We start from the raw sequence: 14,241 nt of genomic DNA on the forward strand, positions 1-14,241 counted from the left end.
TCCAAAAAATTTCAAAGGATCAGTATTATTATTTTTTTTTAAAGATTGTATTGATTTATTCATGAGAGACACACAGAGAGAGGCAGGCTCCCTACAGGGAGCCTGATGTGGAACTTGATTCCAGGACCCCGGGATCACAACCTGAGCCAAAGGCAGATGCTCAACCACTGAGCCACCCAGATGCCCTCAAAGAATCAGTATTATAAACACTGACATATAACCTACATCTCCCACATCTTCAGAAATGCTGGAGCCTTCTGGTAAACTTGTGAGCAATAACTGCATGGGTTAGGTCTACGTGGAGAGACTGATAGTGGCCAGATATATCTACTACTTTGGTTTGCTGGTGTTGAGAAAGGGGCTCAATAGGCTTTGTTGCAAGTTGAATTATGAGGTGACAAACTACTTCCAGTGATGTCTAGATACAAAGATATGCACTTGGTTTTCCAGAAAATGCGAAGAAGCCAGCAGTTAGGCAAGACCTGAAAAAGTCAGTTAATCAGCAGCTTCTAGCAAGGGCAGTTATTGGAAATCTAGCTGAACCAAGATGAAGAGATGTTTAGTTTATTAGAGAGGAATGAAAAATTCTTAGGTGTTGAACTATGTCAGAGGAGGTCAGATTATATGAGTTAATGTGAAACTAACCTACTCTGCAATGGCTATTTCATGCTGTGTCTACAATTTAAGGCTATTTCTTCCAGGTGGTATATGCTATATGTATAGCCACATACAATTTTAATTTTCTGGATAATATTCTAATTTTGGTTCTTTTCCTGCTTTTTTTTTTTCATTGCCTAATCTATATAGTTGGTGGTAGCCCTTTGATTCCTGCTCCTTTACATTTTAGTTATTAACCTAGATGATATGAAACTACCTACACATGTGTGTACACACACACACACACACACAGAGCAAACCTCTTGATTATTCTTCCTTTAAGGAGGGTTGATAATTCTGGAGGCATGGAATGTTAAGGGCTGGTTGGGCACTAAACTTTACTACTGACGTTACCTATTAAGTATCTCTAAAGGAAATAATAAAATGGCAGCTTTTAAGAGCTCATTTGTGACTCATAAAATATGGGTTAAAACCTCCCATTTTATTACACTTTTACTTCTGTAATTATTACTGTGATAGAACAGTGCAGGGTAATCAAGAAATCAACCCTCTCCACTCCTACAAAATTTCACAGGCTCCCTTAAAATGATACAGATCCTATATTTGAAGACAATCTATATAAGTCTAAAGAACACCCCAATGAAATAAAAAATAAACAAATCATGAAAGGAGACCAAAGAAAGGCTAAACTCCAAATAAAGTAAAGCAATCAAAATGATGCTAAAATCATAGATCTGTAGAACCCTTGAGCCCATACAAATCTGCTCATTCCCTTCTTTAACTCTTAGGATGACCCTAGGAAATTTGCTCAATGTCTCCATAGCTTAATTTGCTCATTCAGTAAATGAAGGATAATAGTTCTACATAATGACTTGTGGAGACTGAGGTGTGAAGTACATAAAAACATTAGTGCCAGTTCTGACATATAGCAAATGCCAATACTAATTAATATCATTATTATACATTATTATGTTTTCTTATCCATGACCAATTAGACTGTCCTGTGGCATGTTTGATGTGATCTTTATGAAGCTGTATGACTGGTAGCTTGTCTGTTTTCTCCCTACCCTGATATGTGCTTGACCTAGTAATTACAATTGACTTGTAGTAAAAGCCTACTCTCACTCACTTTAGTTAGGAGAGGGTGGAAAGACAGTAAATCTAACTATTAGTTTTTAATAATATTGTGTGAATGCCCACTGTCTTCAGAGCATTGCTCTTTTAGTTGTAAGAATAAGCTATGATGGGGGGATCCCTGGGTGGCTCAGTGGTTTAGTGCCTGCCTCTGGCCCAGGGCGCGATCCTGGAGTCCCGGGATAGAGTCCCACGTCAGGCTCCCAGCATGGAGCCTGCTTCTCCCTCTCCCTGTGTCTCTGCCTCTCTCTCTCTCTCTCTCTCTCTACGTCTATCATAAATAAATCTTTAAAAAAAAAAAGAATAAGCTATGATGCCTGATTTGAAGAATTTATGCTATAACATAGTACCCAGACACAGATACAAATTCTATCAGACAACAGAGCTAGAAAAAGGTTGCATAGGGGAGGGGAACTGTTGTGCATGGACAAGGTTCAGATTTAGATTAAACCAATATTTAACCAATAAGCTACTGGATTTCACACACTTGTTTCAGTATTGAACTGATCACCCATGGCTCTAAATTAGAACATTAGTTATTGTGATGTGTAATAATCTATTTCAAATCCTATTATAATTGCAATAGCATTACTTAAGGTTGTGCTTTTTGTGTTTGAAGCCAAGTGAAAAGATAAAAGTTTCTTTAAAAAGTTTGCATTGCGGGATCCCTGGGTGGCGCAGCGGTTTAGCGCCTGCCTTTGGCCCAGAGCACGATCCTGGAGACCTGGGATCGAATCCCACATCGGGCTCCCGGTGCATGGAGCCTGCTTCTCCCTCTGCCTATGTCTCTGCCTCCCTTTCTCTCTCTCTCTGTGTGACTATCATAAATAAATAAAAAAACTTAAAAAAAAAAGTTTGCATTGCTACATAGTAGAGTTTTCTTTTTCATTTGCTCTTAGGTCTTTTATCATCATTCATTCATTCATGTGCCAAAACTGTGCTAGGCACTGGGGGTTCAAAGATGAATAAACTTCATTCCTGGGACTTAAGAGGCTCACAATCTAGGGAAAGAAACAATGTATCAACAGATATATTACTATATCATGTGATAAATTCTTTTTTTTAAGGTTTTATTTATTCAGGAGAGACACAGAGAGGCAGAGACATAGGCAGAAGGAGAGAGGCAGGCTCCCCTTGGGGAACCTGCTGTGAGACTCGATCCCAGGACCCCTGGGATCACGACCTGAGCCAAAAGCAGATGCTCAACCACTGAGCCACTTAGGTACCCTTCATGTGATAAATTCTATATCTGAGGAATGAAGCAAGGGGGTATGCATAGTTTTCCTTGACTTAGTTCTAGTTTGTCTCTGGAGAAAAAAAAAAGTTTGTAATACATGTATTTGTGCCCCTTAATGTCCTGGGCACTTCTGAAACCCTTGATTTTTCTATTGTATACACACCAGGCTTCTGCCTTAAGTACCACGTCCATGGTACAGGTTCTCCTTTTATTTGTCATGTAATCTACCCCCAAAGAAGTATTAATTACTCCTGATGTGAGATTTTCCTCTTGCAGGGTTAGAATTTCAATAGGTACATCTTGGAGAAACAATCATTTAAATACAAAATAAGGAATGAATGTGACAGTGGCCTCTGGCTACGGTGCCTGCCTGGGGGTCCCAGGTGTCTCACCAAAAGGGTCTGTGTCGTATGGCGAAAAAGAGTGGATCTCAGATATGACAGACGTGGGTTGTAATTCTTGCTCCAGCATATCTGAGCGCTCTTGGGCAAGTTATTCAGGCTCCTTGAGTGTGTTTCCTTATTATTTAGAAGAGGTTAAGGATCTCTATTTCATGGGCAGCCCTGGTGGCTTAGCGGTTTAGCTCTGCCTTCAGCCCGGGGTGTGATCCTGGAGATCCGGGATCAAATCCTACGTCAGGCTCCCTGCTTCTCTCTCTGTCTGTCTCTCGTGAATAAATAAATGAAATCTTAAAAAAAAAACCAACTCTATTTCAGAGAGACACTGTGCAAATCAAATGAGGTCAACATATGCAAAATGTGTAATGCGATGTTCTTATGTCGCATACAATAAATTATAATGGGGAGAGACAGACAAGACTAACTACAGAGTGGAAGTAAAGGCTACTGAGGAAATAAAAACATGGAAAGAAGGAAGGTAAAGGAAGGGCTGGTCCGCAATTTTAGATAGAGCAGGCAGGGAATTCTTTACCAGAATATGATGTGTGTAGAAAGCCATGAAAGCAGTGAAGGAATGAATCACCCAGAAATCTGTAGGAGGAGGGTACCTGGGTGGCTCAGCTGCTTAAGCGTCTGGGACTGAGCCCCTTGTCAGGCTCTCAGCTCAGCGGAGAAGCCTGCTTCTCCATCTCCATGTCTCTCTGCCACTCCCCCTACTTGTTCTGTCTCTCTCTCTCAAAAACATAAGTAAAATATTAAAAAACAAATCTGTAGGAAGGGAAATCCAGGGAAAGGGAACAGCCAGTTCCAAGATTGGTGTGTCTTACAATAAACAAAGACATCAGCTCTGCTGGAGAGGAATGACCTGGGGGTGTGACCAGAGGGGAAGCAAGCAAGAAGCAGTAGGATATGAAGGCAGAGAAGGTGAGATGGTATATATCATTTGGGCCCTTATTGGTTATGACAAGGGTTTGGCTTTTCCTTTGAAGGAGACAGGAAGCTATTGGAGGTTTTTATGGGGGAAAAACAATATAATCTGAGTTACATTTTAAAAGAACCTTTCAAGAGGGATAGACAACACAGTAAAGCAAGTATAATCATGGTAGAACCAAAGCTGTGGATATATGGGTTCACTGTAAAAAAATTTCTCTTTGCTGTTTGAAAATGTTCATGATGAAATGTTGGGGGGAAAAGATTCATTCTGAGTGATGGTCTGAGAAGTTGTTGAAGGAGTCAAAGACAGAGCAGGGAGCCCAGGTAGAGTCCAGGACCCTAAAGTAGGGCACAGGTAGTGGCTTGGAGAGGAGGGGTAGTTCCAGAGTTGAGAATAGGGTTTTGAGTCTGGATATAATTTGGTGCGAGAGACATGAGAATTTAGTAACAGATTGGCTGCAGAGGGTGAGAAAGAGAGAAATGAAGGATGACACCAAGTTCTCTGTCCTGAGCAACTGAACTGATGTGGTTACCTATACTGAACACCTGCTGGGCTGCTAAATTCCAATGCCTTAGTTTCAGAAGGGCCTTTCCCACTGTGACACAGGTGAACTTATCTTCGTGTCATCCTTTCCCAAGGACCTTCCTTCCCAGGCCCAATCACCCTATATGGCCTCTTCCAGCCTGACCCACTCCTGCTGCTCACTGCCTGCTGCCATCCCAAGTTCAGTGTTGGTACTGAACAGAAGAAATAGCACTGATTGAAGTCAGAAGACCATAATTCTCTCCTTAGCACATCACTTAACTTTTCTGAACTTCAGTTACCTTATGAGAATAAAAATGCACACATCAAGAATGTTGGGGAATTAAGAAAATGAGTAAGAAAACATTGAGCATGGAAGTCTCATACAGTGCAGGTTTGCTCGCTCTTGCTTTATTTTCGTCACATTGTATCCCCCACTGAAATGTGTCCATGTTGTTGCTCGCTACCCTGAAGGTCTTTGATTTATTGGAAAGTCCCATGGAATTTCTGGAGTTCTGTGGTGACGTTCTCAAGTGTGGAGCACTGGCCTAGGAGGCTACCTGAGTTCTAACCCTGCTGCTTTTCGTCGTGAGCCAGGTGACTTTCACAAGCTGCTTCAGTGTTTTTTTTTTTTTTTTTTTTGCTATTCTATTTTATTGTCTTGATATTCTCTAAGGTTCTTGCCTCTAGATATTGCCTATTAGAGGTGCATACCTGCAGCAGTTTCATTTAATGCTTACAGTGACCCTGTGAAGTAGATATGCTCTGATGTAGGAGACAATATTTTCACCTGTTTGGTCCAAACCATTTTGGATTCTAAATATAAGATTTTCAGCATAGTTTGTTTACATCTGAGATGTACTTATTTATACATTGGTTTAATAGAAGTTTATTGAACACTTAGGCTCTGGGGTAAGCAGTGACGTGGACCTTTAGGAATGCCCTCAAAATCATACTCATCCAATTGGGACTTCCAATGAAGAATCATCCATGCAGCCAGACTGTGAAGACTGGGACAGTGCTCACGGGCAGGACTTGGAAAATCCTGACAATGGACTCTGAAACAAGAGAAAACTGTGAGGAAGGACTGAAAGTAATGAGCTCATTGATTCTTTTTTTTTCTTCAAGTTTTTATTTAAATTCCACCTTGTTAACATACAATGTAATATTAGTTTCAGATATAGAATTTAGTGATTCATCACTTACATACAATATTCAATGCTCATCACAAGTGCCCTCCTTAATATCCATCACCCATGTGGCCTATCCCCCCCACCTCCCCTTCAGCAATCCTCAGTTTGTTCTCTATGGTTAAGAGTCTGTTTTCTATTATATGGTCTCATTCATTTGGGGATTATGAAAATTAGTGAAAGGGAATAAAGGGAAAGGAGAGAAACTGAGTGAAAATATCAGTGAGGGTGACAAAACATGAGAGGCCCCTAACTCTGGGAAATGAACAGGGGTAGTGGAAGGAGAAATGGGCAGGGGGTTGGGGTGATTGGGTGAGGGGCAATGAGGGGGGCACTTGGTGGGATGAGCACTGGGTGTTATGCTATATGTTGGCAAATTGAACTCCAATAAAAAATTTTTTTTTAAAAAGAGTGTTTTCTGGTTTGCCTCTCTCTTTTTTCTGCCACATTCATTGTTTTGTTTCTTAAATTGTACATATGAGTGAAATAATATTGTATTGTCTTTTTTGACTGACATACTTTGTTTAGCATAATACTCTCTAGCTCGATCCATGTCATTGCAAATGGAAGATTTTATTCTTCTTTATGGCTGAGTAATATTCCATCATATATATATTCCATTTTGCATGCATACAGGTACACCACATCTTCTTTACCCATTCATCAGTTGATGGACATTTAGGCTCTTCCATCACTTGGGTATTTTTGATAAGGCTGCTATAAATAGAATGGCTAAATTTAACAGCACAGGAAACAACAGATGTTAGCAAGGACGTAGAGAAAGGGGAACCCTCTTGCACTGTTGTTGGGAATGAAAACTGGTATAGCAACTCTGGAAAATGAGTTCATTGACTCTTAAAGAGTGTCCCTCAGAGTTAGTTGAAACTTCAGCCACGGGACCCTCAGCTGAAAGGAAGTTTATGAAAGAACTTAAGGATATTTCTTCTGAAGATTTGAAGACTCTTGTAAATGATTACAATCTTTTGGGACTGTTTAAAGCATTCTTGTTGGTATAAAGGGAAATGGACCAAATGAGCTCTGTCTTATTAGGCATTTAACTAGCTATAATGCTATTTGCACTGTTGTTCTAGACCACTTTTAAACTCTTTAGCTGCAAGAGAGGAAACTTCTCTCTTCACCTCTCATGTCTACATGACTAGAGGAAAAATGCCTACTTACCGTCACTAACTTCATTGTCAATGAAGTGAAGCAAGAAATGCTAATAGAAAGGAAGCAAACTGGAGGAAGATTTGAAAGCTTTTCTTTGATTCTGTTAACATGGCTAATTCTAGGTAAAGGGAAAGTGGCTTTATTTTTACACTAACTTAATTGGCAATCATTTGAGGTTGAGCTGCAGTTTTGTGGTTGGTTGTATTTTAATGTACACAATCAGCTTGATCATTCAGAAGCATGGGAGATGCTGAATGTTACATTTTCACATCTATCAGCATAGATGGGTTTAATAATTGAATGGTCAAACTCAATTGTGGAGATAATCTGTGAACTCTTAATTAGTTTATAGAAATTATAGGTACAGCCATGTGATAAATTTTTTTTGGTGGGGAGTGGTGAGTCCAGCTTGTAGATGCAATCGCATTATTCTGTACCTCTGCCCTGTGCACAAGTACCAGAGTAAGAGGCCTATTATATTAATATTGTGCCAATACATCACTGGCAATTAAAACACCAGAAACACTAAAACAAAAGTATATTTGTCAAAGTAAAGAATAAAACATTTAAAAAATATTATTTTATTTATTAGCTTTTTGCCACAATTGAGTTACATTATTTTTTTTTTAATTTTTTATTTATTTATGATAGTCACAGAGAGAGAGAGAGAGAGAGGCAGAGACACAGGCAGAGAGAGAAGCAGGCTCCATGCACCAGGAGCCTGACGTGGGATTCGATCCCGGGTCTCCAGGATCACGCCCTGGGCCAAAGGCAGGCACTAAACCGCTGCGCCACCCAGGGATCCCGAGTTACGTTATTTTTAAAGCTTTATTAAAGTATACTTGACATAAACATCATATATTTAAATGTAAACTTTGATACGTCTTGGCATATGTATACACTAGTAAAACCATCACCACAGTCAAGATCAATGAATATATATTCCTAAAAGTTTCTTTGTGCCTCTTTGTAATCTCTCCTTTATTTTCATCCCACCCTCCTTCTAGTCCTGGGAAACTACTGATCTGTTTTGGGTCACTAAAATTTATTTTCCATTTTATAGAATGTTACATAAATGGAATAAGATGCATACTTTTGTTTGTTTGGCTTCTTTCAGTTTAATTATTTTGAGTTAATCTGTGTTGTTGCATGTATATAGCAGGAGTGTGCTCTTTTTTATTTATGAGTAAATTAATTTCTTTTTATTGCTGAGTAATAATCCACTGTATGGATATAACTATTCATTTATCCATTCATTGGTTGATGGGCATTTGGGTTGTTTCCAGTTTTGGCTAATACAGATGAAGCTACTGTGAATGTTCCTTTACCAATATTTGTAAAGACATATGCTTTTATTTCTCTCTTTATTAAAAAAGAAAAGATTTATTTACTTGAGAGAGAAAGAAAGGGAAAGAGAGAGAGAACATGAGCAGGAGGGCCAGAGGAAGAAAGAGGGAATATCACAAATAGACTTTGTGCTGAGTGCAGAACCCCATGCAGGGCTGTCTCTTGTGACCCTGAGTTTACAACTGAAGCCAAAACCAAAGGTCAGATGCTCAACCACTGCACCACCCAGGCCCCCCTGCTTTTATTTCTCTTAGCTAAATGCCTAGGAATGGAATCACTGAGTTTTTTTTGGTAGATGTATGTTTAACTTAAAACTGTCATGCTGTTTTCAAAAGTGATTGTACAATTTATTATTCCTTCCATCAGTATATGAAAATCCTTGGAGCTCCACATCCTCACCAACATTTGCTATAAGAAGTCTTTTTAATTTTAGCCAGTGTACTGGCAATGTACTGAGATCTCATCATAGTTTTAATTTGCACTTCCCTAAGGACTAATATTGGGCATCTTTTGATGTGCTTGTCATCTATATATCTCCTTTGATCATATACCTATTCAAATCTTTTACCCATTTAAAAAAGTGATTTGTCTTCTAATTGAACTGTAAGAATTCTTCAAACATTCTAGACACGTTTTTTTTTCATACATGTGCTTTGCAAATGGCTTCCCCTAGTCTGAGGTTTACCCTTCATTTTTGTAGTGGTGTCTTTAAAAGAGCAAAATTTTAATTTTGATGGCATCGTTTATCTTATATTTTGTGATTTTTACTATTAAATCTTTGCTAAATATAAGGTGATTAGGAAATTTTCTGGTTTCTTCTAAAATTTCTATAATTTTAACCATTAAATGTAGGTATGTGATTAAATTTGAATTAACTTTATACTACAAATCATTGCTTAGCAAAATTTTTAAAAGACCTAAATAATGCAAAGATATATTCATGGAGCATATTGTTAGTTCTCAACTTGATCTATAAGTTCAACCCAATCCTAATGAGAATCTAAGCAGCTTTTTTTTTGTAAAAATTGATAGGCTGGTGGTAAAGTTTATATTGAAAGGACCTAAAGTAGCCAAAATAACCTTAAAAAAGAACAAATTTGGGGGCAGCCCTGGTGGCTTAGTGTTTTAGCGCCACCTTCAGCCCGAGGTGTGATCCTGGAGACCTGGGGTCGAGTCCCACATCAGGTTCCCTGCATGGAGCCTGCTTCTCCCTCTGCCTCTCTCTCTCTCTCTCTCTATCTCTCGTGAATAAATAAAATCTTTTTTTTTTTTTAAAGAACAAATTTGGATGACTTATATTACCTGATATTAAGACATACTATAAAACTATGGTAACTAAGGGAATATGGAATTGGTGTATAAATGAACAGAGATTAATGAAACAGCATATAGAATCCAGAAATAAACCCGCATATGTATGGTCAGTTGATTTTCAACATGTGTGCCAAGACATTTTAATGGAAGAAAGGATAATTTTCACAAATGGTGCTGGAACAATTGTATATTTGTAGGCAATGAAATGAACCTTCACTTTGTAGACATTTTACCAAGTCATTATCAAGAACCTAATAAAACACCGGCTTGAATGTTTTAAAATAACAAATAAATGATTTGAATGTTTTGTTACGAAAAAAGTTTAAAAGTTTGACTTATCACTAGCTAACACAATTATATAATTGGTAATCTATATTGGCAAATACAATTCATCAGTCTCTGGCTTGCCTTCTGTAAAATTGTGCAAAAAAAAATCCAATGTAACTCCAATATACAGAAAATGGAAACAGCCAAGAGAGTCACATGCTCTGTCGTTCTGTCTACATAGGCAAACAAATTTATGAATACATATTTTAAATGGTTGAAAAAATATTAGGTTGTTTTGAAACAGTTTGCTAAGTCAATCAAACAGAACTTTTTCATGTCATTTATATATGTATATATATATATATATATATATATATATATATATATATATATATACCATTTTTTTTGTGTGTCCAGAGGAGCCTGTAGTAGTAAGTACAAAATTGAGATATATGAAGGCAGGAGAAAGAATTTCTTAAATTCTAAGGAAGAATTTATTTATTTGTGATCAGTCCTCTTAATACTATTTATATGTGACTGTCCATTCTCTGGCGATTGCCATTTCATAACAAAATAATAAAAAACCTGTTTTCCTTCTTTATAAGACTTTTTCCCATTTAAACTAAATGCAGATTTGCCAGAGTCCTTGCTGCTTTCCATGCCAGTAGATGGCATTCTTATTCTTGTTTTTAATCGTCTTACATCTGTGATAAATGTAAAGCTGTGGGCTGGACTTCAATTTAGTTGTGGTACCCACAGTCCAAATTCAGGATGAACAACTTATGATGAACATAGAAAGGAGAGGCACACACTTAAGATAAAGGTAAAAATGCAGTCCTTGGAAAACTGAGATGTGTCCAGAAAATTGCCACTTCTTATTTTTTACTTAACTGGTTAGTGTCAGGTCTAGTGAGGATAGGAGTTTTTGGAAGAGGAAGGGTCTTGTGTTTGGATGTTTTGGATGTTCCCTGTTCATCTGGTTGCTTGGTCCTGATGACTCTCCTTTGATCTAGCCCCTGTGCACAGTTGGAGTTCCTTTTCCAATTCTTCAGATGCTGTTGACCACCCACCCCATAGCACAGACCCTCCTTCAGGGATATCTTATCCGCAGGAGGGCAACCTGTGCTAACCTTCTTGCTTGCTACTCTCACTGCCATCTGACTTCCTCACTGAGAGCACCTGTGAATGACAGGATTCCTTCCACATCCTCCACATGGAGCCACTGCAATCTCAGGGCCACCATTTCAGGCCTGCTGGCTATATGTGCTCCACTGCCCTTTTATTCTGCTGTAATTACCATATTCTGGGTGGGAGTATGGTGCAAAGTGGCATCTTCTCAGGGTTCCAAGTGGGAATTAGGCCTAGAAGGGCCCTGTCTTTAGCTTACCTTCTGTCTTTCTAGGATGGCTGCATAGTCACTACGTCTTCTGGGTCCAGTCATACATTTCCTTCTACTTTTTACCTTCAAATTTAGGTAGAAATTGTTTTAGGCAATACCTTCCGATAAAATTAGTTTATGATCTTTCTTAGGTCTGCAACTCACAGATTCAGCAATACTCTGCACAATGAGCCCTTTGTTCATTTACTTTTCAAATCATCCTGTCTACACTGTGGAACATCTTGATACAAGTGTCTCCATTATTGATTTATCTGGGGACTCCTAGGTAGCCCACATTTTGTTTGATAACCACATCACCATACTATACTACTGCCCTTTTATTCCTGTCTTTTGTTCATTTGTCTATTGAACTATTTTCTCATGGATTTGAATTAACTATTAATACGTCTCAGTTATGATTAGGAAAATTGAGAACCAGAGAGGCCATGTCTCATGAAGGATCTCAGAGGTGGAACTACATAGATAGATCTAAGACCAGAGCCCGAATCTTCTGACCAGAACTTTACTATTATGTTATATTATTATTACCTCATAAATTACCCCATTGTTTTTTTAACTGGAAGTCTGTGTACAGATAATCTTTTTAAAAAATTAAGTGTTGATGCAAATCAATTCAGTAGGGCCTGATTGTGATTGTGTCTTGCTGAAGTTATATACTGAATTTCTAAACTCGCAGACCTATGAGGAGGGGAGACCCCACTTAAGTTACAGTCACCTTATGATGCCCAGCCCAAGGAAGCCTTTCAAATATACCCATAGTTCTTCAGACACCATGATCCATGGCCTTCCTTGGTTTCTTAATACATATTTATCCATTCTTGTAGTTAGGCTTTGTTTACTGCATTGTCTGACTTTTCTTTCTTCTTTTTTTTTAACATATAAAAGTTTCCATTGCCTAGATCTTCCGATACTGTTTTGGAACAATCCATCTTGCCTGGAACCAGATAATAATGTAAATCAAATATGTAACACAAAAACAGAAACAGTTTTATTGTCTTCTCTTGATGTAGCAGGTTCTATATAATGGGGAGAAAATTCACATCTTCTATACAAAATTAGAAAAAAAAAGTTCTATATTAGGTATAAATTTTATGATCCAATCCCCTCAATTTGAGTCCTTCTGATCTATGTAACTTATTCTTTCTAAATCAAGAAAAGAGCATTAGGCGTAATGGTTGAGTTGTGAATGATAAACTCTGTGTGTATTAGGGAGAGAAGGCATATGTAGCAATTGACTTAACTAGGTGAGCAGCCCTGGGCACATTTATGTCTGAGATCCAAATCAAGCCCTTAACAGGCAAGATTCTTTAATATAAATGAGAAATAGGCTTTATCCTGCCATAATGACCTGCAGCCTCTCAGACATGACTCTCCACAGACCGATCACTCCACACAAAGGTTGGCTAGCTCACGGAAGCTATTATCTTTTATTTATGCAGATCAGATTGTGACAATCCTTGGAATTCTTTGTTTTATCTTCTTTTAAAAAAATACTTCTGGTATGGTCCTTTTTTCCTTTTTCTGTATAGGCAACTCCCCAAACAAACATTTTCATGACTTTCCAAGTCATTGAATGAAAATATTAGAGTATAATTTGGTTAGCTTGTATTATTCCACAAAGAAAAGAAAACTGTTTTAATTTTGGAGGCTACTAGATAAAGGAAGAGGGAAAAATTCCATAATTTTTAAAACCACACAGGAATCCATGTATTGTGCCAACATCCTAACCAGCACCAAATCCCAGTAGTTTATACTTCCATTATTTAATGTGCCCTCTGGAGTTTTGGATGTAGCTCAGAAAAAAATTTTTTAAACAAAATTTTTTACATATGACCCTAATTTCAATGGATGTGCTTTGAAAAAACTTAGCTTTCTTCCTTTAACATTTCCCATTAGTCAATATTAGCTACATATTCATGGGTAAGAATTTAAATAGCACACATCTTATAAAAAAAATACCAGGGCGACTTTTTTTTTTTTTTTTAATGGGTGTGCTTCCGGAGATCTTTCCCTCTTGGGGAGTTGGGGAAAAATGTTCAACAGTAGGAGTTGAAAGAAAAAGAGAATATCACTTCTGAGTGTGGCAGTTTAGTTTCCATTGAATATTACCTCTTCTTCTTCTTCTTCTTCTTTTTTTTTTCCTGTAGTGCTGTTCTTTCTAGCTTTTATCTAAGCCAAGTCGCAAGGCAAGAGGCCCACTGAGAAATCAGGAACAACCATTGTAGGAAGGATTTTCCCAGTTGATTTGGGGGATGCTGAATTCAGCTGACATCCTCAGGGTTCTTATTCCTGCATTTAATCCATAGCATTTTATTGAATGCTAATTATTATGTCTCAGTTATCCTGATAGATGTTATGGGGGATATAAGAAAATCAAAGATGATTTTTGCCTTTATTCATTTAGTTGATAAACACTGGTTATTCATTGGCAAAACAACAATGAACCAGCCCCACTGATCTTTTCAATCTGGTGTGGAAGACAACCTAAAAAGGTAGTGATGGATGTTTCAGAAGCAGGGTAAGTTGTATTGGCTGCCATACAAGTAGAAGTGCCACGTGCTATGGGAGTGTACAATTCAGGATACCAGCTTAGTGTGCAAGGGCTAGCAAAGGTCTACCTGAAGTAATAAAATGTACCTTGAGCTCAGAAGCATGAGACCAAGTTAGAGCTTGGGGTGGTATCCCTTAATAGTGTCCTAGGAAGATGGGAC

General features: G+C 38.1%; 2 long non-coding RNA genes across 2 annotated transcripts in view; one reads left to right on the top strand and one right to left on the bottom strand.

The window, feature by feature from the left end:
- On the top strand, positions 1–5,903 carry LOC144287868 (uncharacterized). The gene is made up of 2 exons (XR_013355668.1): positions 1–5,440; positions 5,748–5,903. It is a non-coding gene; the product is annotated as an uncharacterized LOC144287868 (long non-coding RNA).
- Positions 5,726–14,241, bottom strand: part of LOC144287867 (uncharacterized) — a 23,225-nt gene continuing 14,709 nt past the window's right edge. Inside the window, exon 3 of the long non-coding RNA XR_013355667.1 lies at positions 5,726–5,901. This is a non-coding gene — a long non-coding RNA (uncharacterized LOC144287867). The remainder of the gene's footprint in view (positions 5,902–14,241) is intronic.

The sequence above is a fragment of the Canis aureus genome, chromosome 17 (assembly GCF_053574225.1).
Source record: "Canis aureus isolate CA01 chromosome 17, VMU_Caureus_v.1.0, whole genome shotgun sequence".
In the NCBI taxonomy this organism is placed as follows: Eukaryota; Metazoa; Chordata; class Mammalia; order Carnivora; family Canidae; genus Canis; species Canis aureus.